Raw genomic sequence first — 12,991 nt, 5'->3', positions numbered from 1 at the left:
GCCCTGCATCATTTACTCTTAGAGAAAAAAATAATCCAAGATGCATCTCTTCTCTCACTGATCAGTACTCTCAGAGAATCTTAAAGCTGGTTTAATAGCTGCATCACTTTTAGATAACATCACATTCCACTAATCTCCTTCCCAACTCATCTGTTTGAAGAAAGAGATCATTTCTGTAGTGAACAAGAGTGTCCTCAAGTGTAACAGCAAATAAACCAGTGTAAATGAAGTGCCACAGCAATATAAACAATGACCTTGAAAACCAGCAAACTGCTGCTCAGGATGACTCCAGGGACAATAATCATATTTTAAATGTCCACATAATCTGAACAAATTGCTAAGATTACCTCTGTAGCTACAACTCACCTGCACTGTAGGTAAAAGCATGCACAACCTGTCCATGTGCCAAATCCCAGCAGGTGAAAAAAACCAGAACAAAATATATATGGCTGCCAACAACTTTAAGTGAAGGGAAAACTCTTACTTGTGCATTATTTACCACAAGTAATCTGTGCAGCAAAAAGCTTGTGTCACTTAAGACTGCTCTGTCTTATAAAAAAAAAAAAAAAAGACACTTGAAAGAGCAGGAATCCCAGTGCTAGAGTGAGGCATTACTGAAGAGATGGTTGTTCTACTGCAAACCTCATTAAAGCCCTTCTTACTTCAGGTTTTAATATTATTTTGTTACCTGGTTATCCTAGGAAACAAGGCTTGTTAGATTAACATGGAATACCTGCCTGTGTGCAGGTTTTTGCCTCTCCTCTCATGAATCTTTCCCAAACCAAGTCAACAAAACATGACTGAGGGTCTGGGGTTTTATATGGTGCTGAGTGCAACAAGTGTTGTACTAGGATGCTTATTTTCACAGGGAAAATAAATCTACACATCACTGTCTCCTCTGAAAGATGAATGAAGACATCCCAGACAACCCACAAGACAAAAAGCAAGGGAAAAAGAGGAGGGGAGACGGGAAGAAAGAGCCCTTGGGACCTGGGCTTCCCCAGCCTTGTGCCTCCCAGGCCCCCTTTATTTGCACAGTTCCCAGATGAACACCTCAGTGGTGTCTGTGGGTGACAAGCCAACATTGCCACACAAAGCAGAAAACTGCCCCTGAAGACTTATGGCTTTCCATCTTCTAAGATTATTAAAGCATTCCCCTACCACTCAGTAACTACCATGCTTTGCATTAGTTAAAATTCACTAATTTCCCAGAGACTTGGAGAGTCACCTGGAGAGTCCCAGCTGATAGGCACAATATCTTGTTCCAGCCTAAGCTCACACCCTCCTTTCTCACAGGGGAACTTTTAAACTATTCAAACATGTAATTCCCCTAAGAGATGCCCTATTAAGAATGCAGAGAAAAATTCATGTTTTAATGCTTTAATTCTAGCCTTTACTAGGAACACTTAAAAAACCACACTCTCACCCATAAATAGGAGCAAAACAATTATGATAATTGTTACTAGGATTATTATTATGATTACTATTATTATTATTACTACTATTATTATCCTATGACCACCATCAATCCACAAAGATTGTCAGCAAGTCTGGGAAGAAGGAGGAAAAATCAACACACATACAAAGTGAATAGAAAATGTGCGTCTTACATGCACCAAATCTAACTTTAAAAAATGCATTTATATTCTGTACCCTGGGAACCGAAACTATTTTAAAATCAAAAGAGCACTAATTAGCATCTCAATGCTTCTTTCATAAGTTTTATTAATATAAAGAAAACTGCGTGCAGTGGAAAGAATGATGGATTAAAGTCAGAAAAACACATAATTACAACAAAATATTGCAATGATGTCATGGCTTTAAAAATCATAAGATACTAATATAAAACTAAGAAAAAAAATTACTCTTGTTTTTGACTTTTTCTGAACTTCAAGAATGTGAACTGCTAAATCTCCTTTTCAGGATCTCACACCCTGACACAGTGTTTGCCTTCAGGACCATTTCAACAAGCACTTGAATCAAAACAAAAGAAATCAACTCCTTTCCCTTTATTCTATCCCTTGACTTTTCAAGTAAGAAAGTAACCCTGAGAGGGAGAACCTCCCCCTCCCCGACCTTAAAAGCTTTAAATAACACCCACTTCAAGTTTAAACACATGACCTAAAACTTGACAGCCACTTCCCAAACGCAGAAGGAAAGGAGCACAAAGTCAAGTCCACTACCAGCAGCAACACTGATGCTCCAGGAGACCAAAACAAAGAAGACACATAAAATCTCTCAATCATCAAACAAGATGGGTCAGATGAACAACACAAAATAAAGCTGTTATAGGTCCAGAAAACGTTTGTAACTTGCACAGGCTACACTGTTTCAAGTCAATGACCAATCTACAAGACGCAGAACTGCACACTTAAAAAGTCAAGAAACCAAATCCCAAGACAATTCTGTAGCATTAAAGCTGCCATGTCATTATATGAACAATGGATGTAATGCAAGCCCTGTGGTTTTAGGCACTGGAAGCTCTCTCCCCAAAATGCCCCTTGCTGAGCACCTCCAGGTTTAATTTTCCCATGCCCTTAAAGGACACTGTAGTGGATTTAACATGAATCATTTCACTGTCAGAGTGCTCGTGTAATTAAGTTGCCACGTGCCTCAAGTGCATCAGCTGTAGGACAATTACTTAAGTCAAGCCAGCACCAAATGACTGTATTGATGTCTGCATCACTGCATGATGATCATGCCACTGCCAAACTTCACAAGTGGAAGCACAGCGAGGATGTTTAGGTGAATTCCAGGTACAGTGGATTCAAAAGGCAACCACGACAGATAGACTGGTCTACAGCTGTCACTGGTCTGCCATGAAATTACAAAAAAAACCCTGAAAAGTGTTACCAAAACATACCATGGCACATGGGTTTTTTGCAGTACTCATTAATATCTTCCCCATGAGGCAGTGAAAAGGTTCCCAGAATATAAAGATCACACCATGCAAACTCTACCAGTCATTCGCATGTCAGCTTACACTTAATCCACCTTTCCCACACAACAATTGCTGAGGAGATTTGCCAGGTTTAAGAATCAGATAAGATAACTCAATACCAGCAAATAAACAGTAGATGGGGAAAAAAACAGCAAAGAAAAACCCATCGAGATCAATAACTACAGAGATCTCCCACTGTTTCCCTGCTGTCTCCCATGAGGAGAGCGTCAGCTCCAACCTGACAGGATCCTGAGGTGTGCCAGGGCAAATGCCTGGCACAGACACACCAAACAAAAGCCATTCTCCCAACACTACCCTGCCACCTCCTCACTAGGAGTCACTAAAAAAGGCAGTGAGAGCAGCTTGATTTGGTTGCCTGTCTTGTCCATAAGCATCTCCACAACACAGGTTCTGGGAAGAGCCAGATTGCGTTCTCATCCCTCAATCACGGCAACAATTCACAAACCAAAGGCAAAAGAGGAAGTGGCTGAATACAAGGCAGGAAGGCCACTAAGTCTTCTCACTAGAGATGATCTTTTAGATAGACAGATACTTTTTAACTTTTTGTTTTAATTGTAAAATCCATGTCAGTACCACCTCCACACAAGAAACCTAAGCTTTCAGTTAACTGCTCTATTTTTATCTTCACATTGATTTACTTTGTCCCAACAGTTGGCTATTTTGAAACAGTAATCACAGACCGCAGCCAGACCAGGAATCCATCCTGCTGGATGCTGTAGATGCTACAAGTTACAGCCCCATCCCTCATGGAGTGAGACTACTTGCCATTAACAACTTTTCCTCTTACGAATCAGATGTTTCTGACCAGTTCACACCCATCAGAAACCTTAAGTAGGTTGCAACAATGATATTTCTGAAGTTACAAGGTGGATTATCATTTTCTCCAGCGTGAGTTTTGCATGGTGCACCTTATATTCTGCCTGGCAGAACCATTTGCTATGGTAACCTCCTGGGCTACTGACAGCAGCCAGCTCCCACGAAGGAAGGAAGGAATAGCGAAGGAATAGCAAAGGAACAGCAAAGGAACAGCAAGTTAGGCCTTTTCTTTTGCTGCAAAACCTCTCCCACCGGAATTCTGCTGTCAGAGTGGGTGAAACTGTCAGACACGAGGGTTACCGTGTACAATCTTTTTATAATGGCAACAAGTTTCTCCAAAGTAGATATAATTGTTTCGCTGAAGCGGGCATGTGACTGTGAAACAGGCATCGCTGGCCTATTTCTCAATAAATAAGGGCCTTGCAGAACTGCAGCAGCGAATGTAGTTACAAATTCACAATTAACTGCCCGCTCTGTTTTTCTTCTCCTTTCATTATTTCCACCGTGTAGGGGGTGGGAGGGGGCCGGTAGCAAGTTCGCAAAAGCCACAGACGGAAAACTTGCTCAGTCCTTCCGATACGGGCATCCCGCCCTCCCGCTCGCAGCCGGCGCTGCCCGGGCGGGAGCCCTCCCGCAGCCGCTGCCCCGGCGCCGCTCCCTCCCCAGCTCGAAGTTGGCGTCCCGGGGCATCCCCGGCGCCCGCCCGGGCAGTGTCACCGGCGCCCGATTTACGACTTCAGGTGCGGGAGCGGCGGGCAGCGCAGACCGAGCCCCCGAGAGACAAAGGCTGCGCGTCGCTCGCCGGAGCGCCGCCGGGCGCGGAGCCGCCGGAGGAGCGGAGCGGCGGCGGCGGGCGCGGCGCGCACACAATGCCCGGCCCCGCGGCAGCGCAGGCCCCGCAGCGCGGGCGGCGGCGCTGCGGGAGAGCCGGCGGCGCGGCCGCGGCGCCCGCCCCTCTCCCCCCACACCCACCCAGGCAGCCAGCCCGGCCGGGAGGCGAGAGCCGCTCGCTGACGGGCCACTTGACGGGGACCGACGCCGGCCGCTGCCCCGGGCGGGACGCGCGCCGCGCCGAGCGGAGCGCGGCCGCGCCCGGCGGGGGTGCGGAGCGGAGCGGGGTTTAAAGGTCCCCTTCCACCGCCATTTTGAGGGGGAGGGGGGCGAGCGAGAGGCGCTCGGTGGGCTCGGCCCCCCGCGGGCGCGGGCAGGGACCAGCCGGGGCGGCGGCGCGGCGCGCACAAAGTTCCCGCGGGGGCCGGGCGCGTCCTCGGGCGGGCGCGGGGCCGGCCGGGAGGGCAACTTCGGCCGAGCGCGCCGCGGGACGCCGCGGGCCCCCGGCGGGAGCGCGCAGAGTTGCGCGCGGGCAGTTGCGCGGCGGCGCCCGGCCGGCCCCGCGCATCGCTCCTCGGCGCGGCCGAAGGCGCGTCCCCCCCGCGCTGCCGCCGCCGCCTCCCCGCCGCGCTCCGCCTGCCTCTTCCCTCCTCCTCCTCCTCCCGCCTCGCCGCCTTTTTCCCGCATCCAAACTTCGTGAGCCCGGAAAAACCCTCCGGGCCCCGCGCCCCGCCGGCAAAACGTCCCCAGCAGCTGCGCCCGGGGCCGCTCCGCCCGCCCGCGGGCGCCGCCGCCGCCCGCCTCACCTGCGGGGAGTTTTTCCAGCCCTGCGCCGCTGCCGGGGCTCGGGCTCCCCGGCGCTCCGCTCACTGCCTCATTCCAATATGGCACGGCCCGCCAGAGCGCATGCGCCCGCCGCCCGCCCGCCTGCCTCCCCCCTCCCGCCCCTCCGCCCTCCCTCCCCTCACGGCTTTTCGGGCGCTCCGGCTCCCTCCTGCCGCGGGCGCGCCGAGCCCGCCGCCGCCGCCGCCCGCCCGGCCCCGCGGGGCCCGGCCCCGACCCCGCCCCCGCCGCGCTGCCCCGGGCTGCTGCCCCCGGACACCTGCTCCCGCCGCGCCGGGGGCAGCGCGGGCTCGGCCGCCGGTAACGGGACGCGCCGCCGCCACCGCGACTCTGCCGGGGCGGGACGGGCGTCCACGCCCTGCCCGGGCGCCGCGGGAAGGGAGACGGCCCGGCGGGGGAGCGGGCGCTCCGTGCCTGCCGCGGGATGCGCGGTCCCGGCTCCATCCCCCCCGCCCCGGCGAGGATTTAGCCCCCTTCCCCTCGGACAGAACCGGCTCCGTCGGTCGGGGCGCGGGGACCGGCGGTGCCCCCCCGCGGGGCCGCGCAGCCGGCGGGGCCGCGCCAGCGCCGCAGTTGGCGGGGAGCGAGCGGGCAGCACCGGCCGTGCGTCCCCCCCGCCGGGGCGGAGACCGGCGCCCCGCGCACTCGCCGCCGCTGCCCGCGGCGCAGCGAAGCGAAAGAAAAAGGAAGCGGGTTGTGCAACACCGCGCTCCTGCCCGTGCGGCGGGGACGGAGGGACGGAAAGGGAGAGCTCCCCGCCCCGATCCGCGCAGCCGGTCCGCACCGAGGCGGTGGCCGACAGCGAGCCCGCCGGTCGGCGGGGGACAGCGGCAGCAGGGCGCGAAAAACCTTTGCGCTCCCGGGGAGCGCATCCGCCCGCCGGCGGCGGCGGCCGGAGACGGCGGCGGGAGCGCAGCGGCCGCGCTCCGGTCCGCTCGCCGCCGGGACGGACGCGCTCCGGGCCGCGGGCTCTCGGCCGGCTCGCCCAGCCCGCGGGCAGCGGGGCTCATCCGTGCCTACGTGCCCTCGCACCGTGCTGGACACCAGTTGCTACCGACCGAAATGAGTGTTGGAGGCGAAGAGCAGGCGGATGGAGTGCGCTGCATGGTTTGTCTCTGGAGCAAAAAAGTGTAACAAATAAACAAGAGCGTCAGTGCCGGAACAGCGGGCAGGAAGAGCGAATGGAACCATGAACTTGCTCATTACGCATCCAGCGGGCAGATCGCATACGCCGCTCTGCGCGCCGCGGCACCGCGGAGACGTGCCGGGCTCCGGTTACTCCTGAGCGATGCGCTGCGATGCCAGGCAGGAACGGAGCCGGCCACGCAGCCCCTCTCGCAGGAGAGATGCTGCTCTCCACGAGGATAAGAAACCTCCGTTTCCCACTGGCTTGAAGTAAAAAAGCGACGACGTTTCCCGTGGCGCTCGGGGGGAGCCCATCGCGCCCGCCGCCCGGGACAGCGGGGCCCGCGCCCGGCAGGAGCCGCCCGGGGCTCGCAGCGGCTCGGGCCAGGGACGGCCCCCGCGGGGCTGGAGCGCTGCCTGCCCGCGGTTCCGTTTCCCGGCGCGGCGGCCCGCCCGCTCCCGTTCCCGCCGAGGGGCGGGCGAGGCCCGGGCCCTCCGCTAGAGGGGTGTCTCGCCATGCCGATCCGCGGGGCCCCGCCGAGCGCTCCCGGCGCGGCACCGCGCAATTAACAATTCCAGCGAAGCCGCCGCCGCACCGCCTGATCGAGCCCCAGCGAACACAGCCTGCACAGCCCAGCGCCGATCCGGGCAGCCCGGCCGGGCTCCGGGCGTCCCCCGGAACATCTCCGCGGCCACCGGCAGGCACTGCAGCCGCCCCTGGACAGAGCACAGCCGCGAGAGACGGAGGACCTGTTCTGCAAAAGCCCAAAACTACTGTGCAGCGGGAAGAAAACCTCAAAAGTCAGTTATCACCAACTTCTCAGGCCGATAAGAGCAAGGAGCACGCCCTTTCAGACTGCTCGTCGATCCTGGAAATGAGTCCTTGGTACACACAACTGCGTAGAGAAAGAAACGTGATCCACCAGTCTGATCCGTGAAACATCTAAACGATCTTCTGTGTCCTATTAATCGTCATTCAGTTACAGAAGGACAGCTGTTTACAGAACCTGCTCCTGGCCAGCTCCATGACACGTTAACTTTCTGTCATCTCTGGTGATTTGGAGGTTAAAAAGACACGGAAAGGAAGTGGAGTCTTGCTGGACCTTCTGGCACGTCAGCAAACTCCTGAAACACGGGGCTAACACACTGCAAAAACACATTTCATCACACGGGGATTAAATCTCCTTATACCCCCTTTGCAGGAATGGCCATTTGTGAGAAAACCAAGACCATTCTATTATCCAGTTTGGAGGATGAACTGGGTAACAAAGCTGCCATCAGACAGCCAAGGTGCCTTGCTTTTATCTTCAAGGCTTTTCCAGTATCCACTCTTCTGAAACTAGAAACTTTCTAATTTCCAGTGTAAATGTATTCAGTACCAGTTTATAGCCATTAGGTCTTTACCATTTTACCCTTCAAATTAACTAACTTTGCTTCTCTGATATTTACCTAAAATGTCCCTATAAATACTAATTAGATCATCCATTCTGCCTTTCTGCTTTGCTTTTAATCTTCTCTCCAAACAGGTTTTCCTCTCCTCCAGCGTCCTTTTATACCTTCTACCCCGTGTGCAGTGTTCTAAGCAAGGTCTTAACAACTGCCTTGTACCACGATATTAATATCTCATCGTCTCCTGAAAATACCTCACTCAATGCATCCCAGAATACATTAGCATTTTTAAGACCACATTACAGTGGCATCATAGTTATCCTACAACCAATAATGTACCTGGATTCTTCCTCTTGTAATCTCACATTTGATGAACCTCTGAGCTCACTCGCAGTTATTCTAATTAATCTTTAAGTGCATGACTTCTTGCTATTACATTCCAACCTGTTTCTGGTACTCCAGGCAATAGATCAATTGTGCTAGAGCACTTTAAGAGTCTATGCCTTAAAAATATGCATCTTGTCCTATTTTTAAGATTGTTTACCAGTCAGCCTGCTCAGAGGTCTCCTATTTTCCAGTTGTCCACACTTTTGGCCATGTCAGGAAGGTGGCAAATGTCCCTGTAAAGCAGCCTGCTCTGAGATTCTGTGAAATGTCCTGGCTCCAGGCTGCCCACAAATTTCTCAGTATGTCCCATTTCTTCAACCAAAGCTATCCCTGGCAACACACATGAATCTCCAGGAACCACCATGGTTCACCTGGTTCCCTACAGCCTCTCACTGTGTTTTGGCACTTGTTTTTGTTTTGGTGCAGACTGTGGCAGGCCATTTCTTCTACAAAATTAAATCAGAATGCAAAATAAGCCATATGTCTTTCAGGAACCTCCTAATCATTAAAAACTTATTTTCCTTGTTTACGTTACGTGATTAATGAGGAATTCTAAATGTTCCCTAAATTGATCCAGCAGGTCACATATATTGTTAGCATCATACCACCTTTTCCTTCAGCTGTTCTCTCATACTAGGGAAGACCTGTTTTGAAGCTGAAGTGTTCAAGCTGTGTGAACAGCATTAGATAACCAGTACCCAGGTTTAAGTGCCAGCCAGTTTCTCTGCTCCTTTCAGTGAAACATTCAGTTTGCCTTTGTTTTGCTACACTGATTAGCACCACACTCCTGTAGACTTCAGGTGCCAAGAAGTCCTTCTGAACTTTTTTGTGCACAGACAGCAGGCTCAAGCTGTACATCCCTGCACTGGGAGCAGGACTGTTGAGGGTTTGCAGTGCCTGTACTCAAATGAAAATCGTGGAACAGAGCATTCCCCTTCAGTGAAGTGGGGATAATTAATTTACAGCAACATTGTGTCTGTGGGAGCAAAACACAGAGAAGAATGCTTTGACTTACAGATATATTGATTCAAACTGGCTACAGGTTGGTTAAAAGCTTTTGTCCCTACTTATAGGGTAGATTTGGTTGAGTAAAGGTTGTGAGATGTATGAAGAGTTATGTCTAACTGGAATTACTATTTGTGTCTTACACAGGGAATCCAAGAGTGCTTCTGAAATTCTTGGACCCCTTGTGACCTTCATCTGCCTCCCAGACCATTAATGAGGCAGAAGTTGGTGTTTGTGGAGGAAACAGGGCCCTTGCAAGAGCTGCAGCATTGTCCAGGATGCCCAAAGGCCAGCTGAGATCGGGTCTGACTCTACAGGGAGCTGGACACATCAGTGCTTTGAACTCATCAGGTTTTCCATAACCACAGGGAGTTTCTCAAGAAATGCTGTTCATCTTTAGCTCTTAGCTTAGAACTCCATGTCTTCTTCCAAAATGTACAGTATTCTACTGCACTATTAAAGAACATTTGCTAAGGACTCTTGAACCTTCAATGCTCTCCACAGCTTGTACTTCTGGGATAATAACCAGAGATGTGCACTGAAGTATTTGCAGTTGCCATTTCTGTGGCTAACAGATCAGAATAATTCTAACCCAGAAGATAACTTCCTGTGGGTGACTCAGTGACATCCCTGGGCTTCTGCTTTGCTCTTCCTGTTTCCAGACTTTGGTTGGCCTGAAAATCATGGCAGTTTTAGTGCTGGTGAAAGGCTCAGCTGAGAGCCCTGAGAAACACAACCAGTTAATCCTCAAAGGAACCCAGACACAGACACAAGGAAAGAGCCCCTGGACTCCTCCCTTTGCTGCTGCAGATGTGCTGATGGCACACAGGGTGCTGCAGCTCAGACCCTCCAGCTTCTTCAGTGGCCTTGTTAAAGATGCTCCTGCTGGCAGCAGCAGGTGCCAGCAGGGAATGGTGTAGACACTGGGGATGTCAGCAGTTACTGAGGCAATTCTTTCTTTTAAATATTGGAAACAGCTCTCTTTCAAAGGCATTGTGTTGGCATGCAGATATGCTTGAGCAGGTTCAGCTGTAGAATGAGGGGAAGAAACAGATCCAAGTCATTTGTTCCATACCTTCCCTCCCCCAGCTGCCTGCTTTCTGGTTTAGAGACTCGAGACTTGGCTCAAGAGGGTTTCAGGGCACATAATTTTAGTGATTTTAGGTAAGTGACAAAAAAAAGAAGAGGCTACAGGGCCTTAGACATTCAACTAGCAGCAGCAGCAGCAAAACATCTGTAGTCTGGTCCCTGCACCACAGGACACTCATGTTCCACCCTCTCTCTGTTCAGTTTCTGAGAATCTCTTTTGTGTTTGACTGCTTTTTCCACCTGCATTTTTGCTTCTTTCTCATTTCTCCTGACTGCTGTACATCCTATTTTATTATTTACTGTTAGTGTCTACTGTATCTCACTTGGGTTGTTCAGTTCATTTTACACTTCAGATTAATTCCCAAAACTAAGAAGAATAAATTCATGGAAGAAACCTGGTTTTTACCAGCCATGGTGCTGTTCATTTTACATATGTAATTTTCCCCTTCCCTTTGTTTAGTCTATTTAGATTTAGCTTTTCAGAGAGTTTTAATTTGTATCGGTGCAACAGTTCCCTATATTCAGGTCCAGTGTTAGCTGTGTTCCCCAGGCTCTGTGTTAGTATTTAAGATATTAAGATATTTGCCATACTATGAAAATCTTCATATTTTTTTCATTTTTAAGACAGTTGAAGACTTTGCATGTATAAGGTCACAACAGAGAGGGGAAAACCTCTCAGGCTAAAGCCTGGGAGAGATGAGAAGAGAAACTATGAGTAATCTTGCAGTTTTCCTGTATTATAGGCAGACGTGCTTGATGCCTTTTCCCAGCTCACTGTGTACCAAATAGAAAATTACTGCTAACTCTGAAGATCTGTGATACCTGATAAAAATACAAGAAGTCCTATTTCTCCCTAATCTAGTTCCTTCCAGTCCTCTCTTTCTTTTTTTGGCAAAAAAAGAGGACCTTTTTGCAGGTCTCTGTGCATCTCCTGTGGGTTCTGGAAGCTCTGTGAGATGTCACAAGTGAAACACCCCATCACATAAGAAACAGTGAAACAGTCCCAAGGAGACCCTAACAATGACCTGACAAAAAACCATCACCCAGCTCTGCAGGTAAAGCTGGACTGGGAACACTTCTGTTACTACTTAAATACATTTATTTTTTCCTTGACGTCAAAGAGGATGAGAAAGTTCTAGAGGAGAAGAAGGAATTTTCTGTCACCTTCTTCCAATGCAATTTTTGTAGTAGGCACCTGTGTAACTGTCATAGAGGACTGAAATATTGTTTGTGGCAGGCAGAACACATGAACATTTAGGCACCATTTGATTTTCATGTCCCCATGGTTTTGTGTCTCTGCAGTGTGAGCTGTCCCCATGTGCAACAGAACCAAGGTGAACTGCGGAACAAGGAGAGCCAGGCCCAGTAAATTCAGAATAAAAATGAAGCAGAGGGAAAGGAAGTGTGGTCACACAACTGGGGAAAGTTGAGTAGAGAAATACTCCATAAAGAGGATACTGTGAGAACTAGAATATTCACCTTTAGAGAAAAACAAAGCTCCTCTGTTTATATGATATTAACTGTGCTCTTTTATGGTTCTCTCTTAACATTCTTATCCACTTCCCAGCTTCTCCTACAATTCCAATTAACCTCTGTACAAGATGCTTTACATCAACACTCACTGCTGAAGTACCCTTGACTCCAGTCAGGCCATACCTTTCCCTCTGTTAACTTTCAGATACTGCCAATATTGTCAGGATTTTCACTGTATTTCACAATCTCACTGATCTCACCAACTGCTTAGTAAGTATTTGCAGGAAGAGATACAGGGAATACTTTGTTGTTGTTGTTGTTTTTTAAGAGACATAAATGGCAAAGAGAGGCAGACAACATGGTTTTTCATGGTAAAGTTTAGATACCACAATGAGATTGTGCAAAACCAGTATTATAATTTACCTGAGAAAAAAACCCAATTTACTGCTTTCAATTTATGGACAGAGTGATTTTTTCCCCTCCAGATTAAAAATTTTTATGTAGTTTTGGAAAATCCTGATTGGCCCAAGCACAAAAAACCATATTAGGAAGACCTATTATAAACAGCAGTAAAGCAGCCCATCTTGTTTCATTATGCAAGCCAAATGAAACACAGAAATTAAGCCAAGAGCGGGAAAACAACTAAGACTTAAAACTGTGTTGGGAATACTCCAAAGACTCATTAACAGATGAAAAAGTATGATTATCTTATTAGGAGTACTACCACCCATACAGAAGCTCTGATCAAAACAATAATTAAACCACCAATAACAATCTCCCTGCATCATTAAATACTTTTGTACAAATAAATTAACTCTGCCAGCCAGAAACATCAAATGGAGATAATTTACCTCAACCAGTTAATAAGTCCAAAGACTCAGAAAGCCTCTTGCATTCTTACCTGGGAATGTGCTATCATTCTTCTTCCAAAAAAAGCTTTTAAATAAATGATTTTGACAGCATTCCTATAAATTTTTGTATTTACTCCACCACGGATAAATCAATGAACCATGTGGCTTGAGATAACAACCTGTCCCTTTGCCAGTGGTGAAAACAGATTTTCTTCCAGCT

General features: G+C 49.6%; 1 protein-coding gene across 1 annotated transcript in view; it reads right to left on the bottom strand.

Annotated features, from left to right (window-relative positions):
• SFMBT1 (Scm like with four mbt domains 1) overlaps positions 1–5,504 on the bottom strand; it is a 74,477-nt gene extending 68,973 nt beyond the window's left edge. Inside the window, exon 1 of the mRNA XM_063412000.1 lies at positions 5,416–5,504. The gene's annotated coding sequence lies outside the window, so the exon portion shown is untranslated. The remainder of the gene's footprint in view (positions 1–5,415) is intronic.
• Positions 5,505–12,991: the final 7,487 nt, after the last annotated feature.

The sequence above is a fragment of the Prinia subflava genome, chromosome 14 (genome assembly GCF_021018805.1).
Source record: "Prinia subflava isolate CZ2003 ecotype Zambia chromosome 14, Cam_Psub_1.2, whole genome shotgun sequence".
NCBI lineage: Eukaryota > Metazoa > Chordata > Aves > Passeriformes > Cisticolidae > Prinia > Prinia subflava.
Note: the sequence above shows the minus strand (reverse complement) of the source record. Positions and strands in the feature narration are given on the sequence as shown.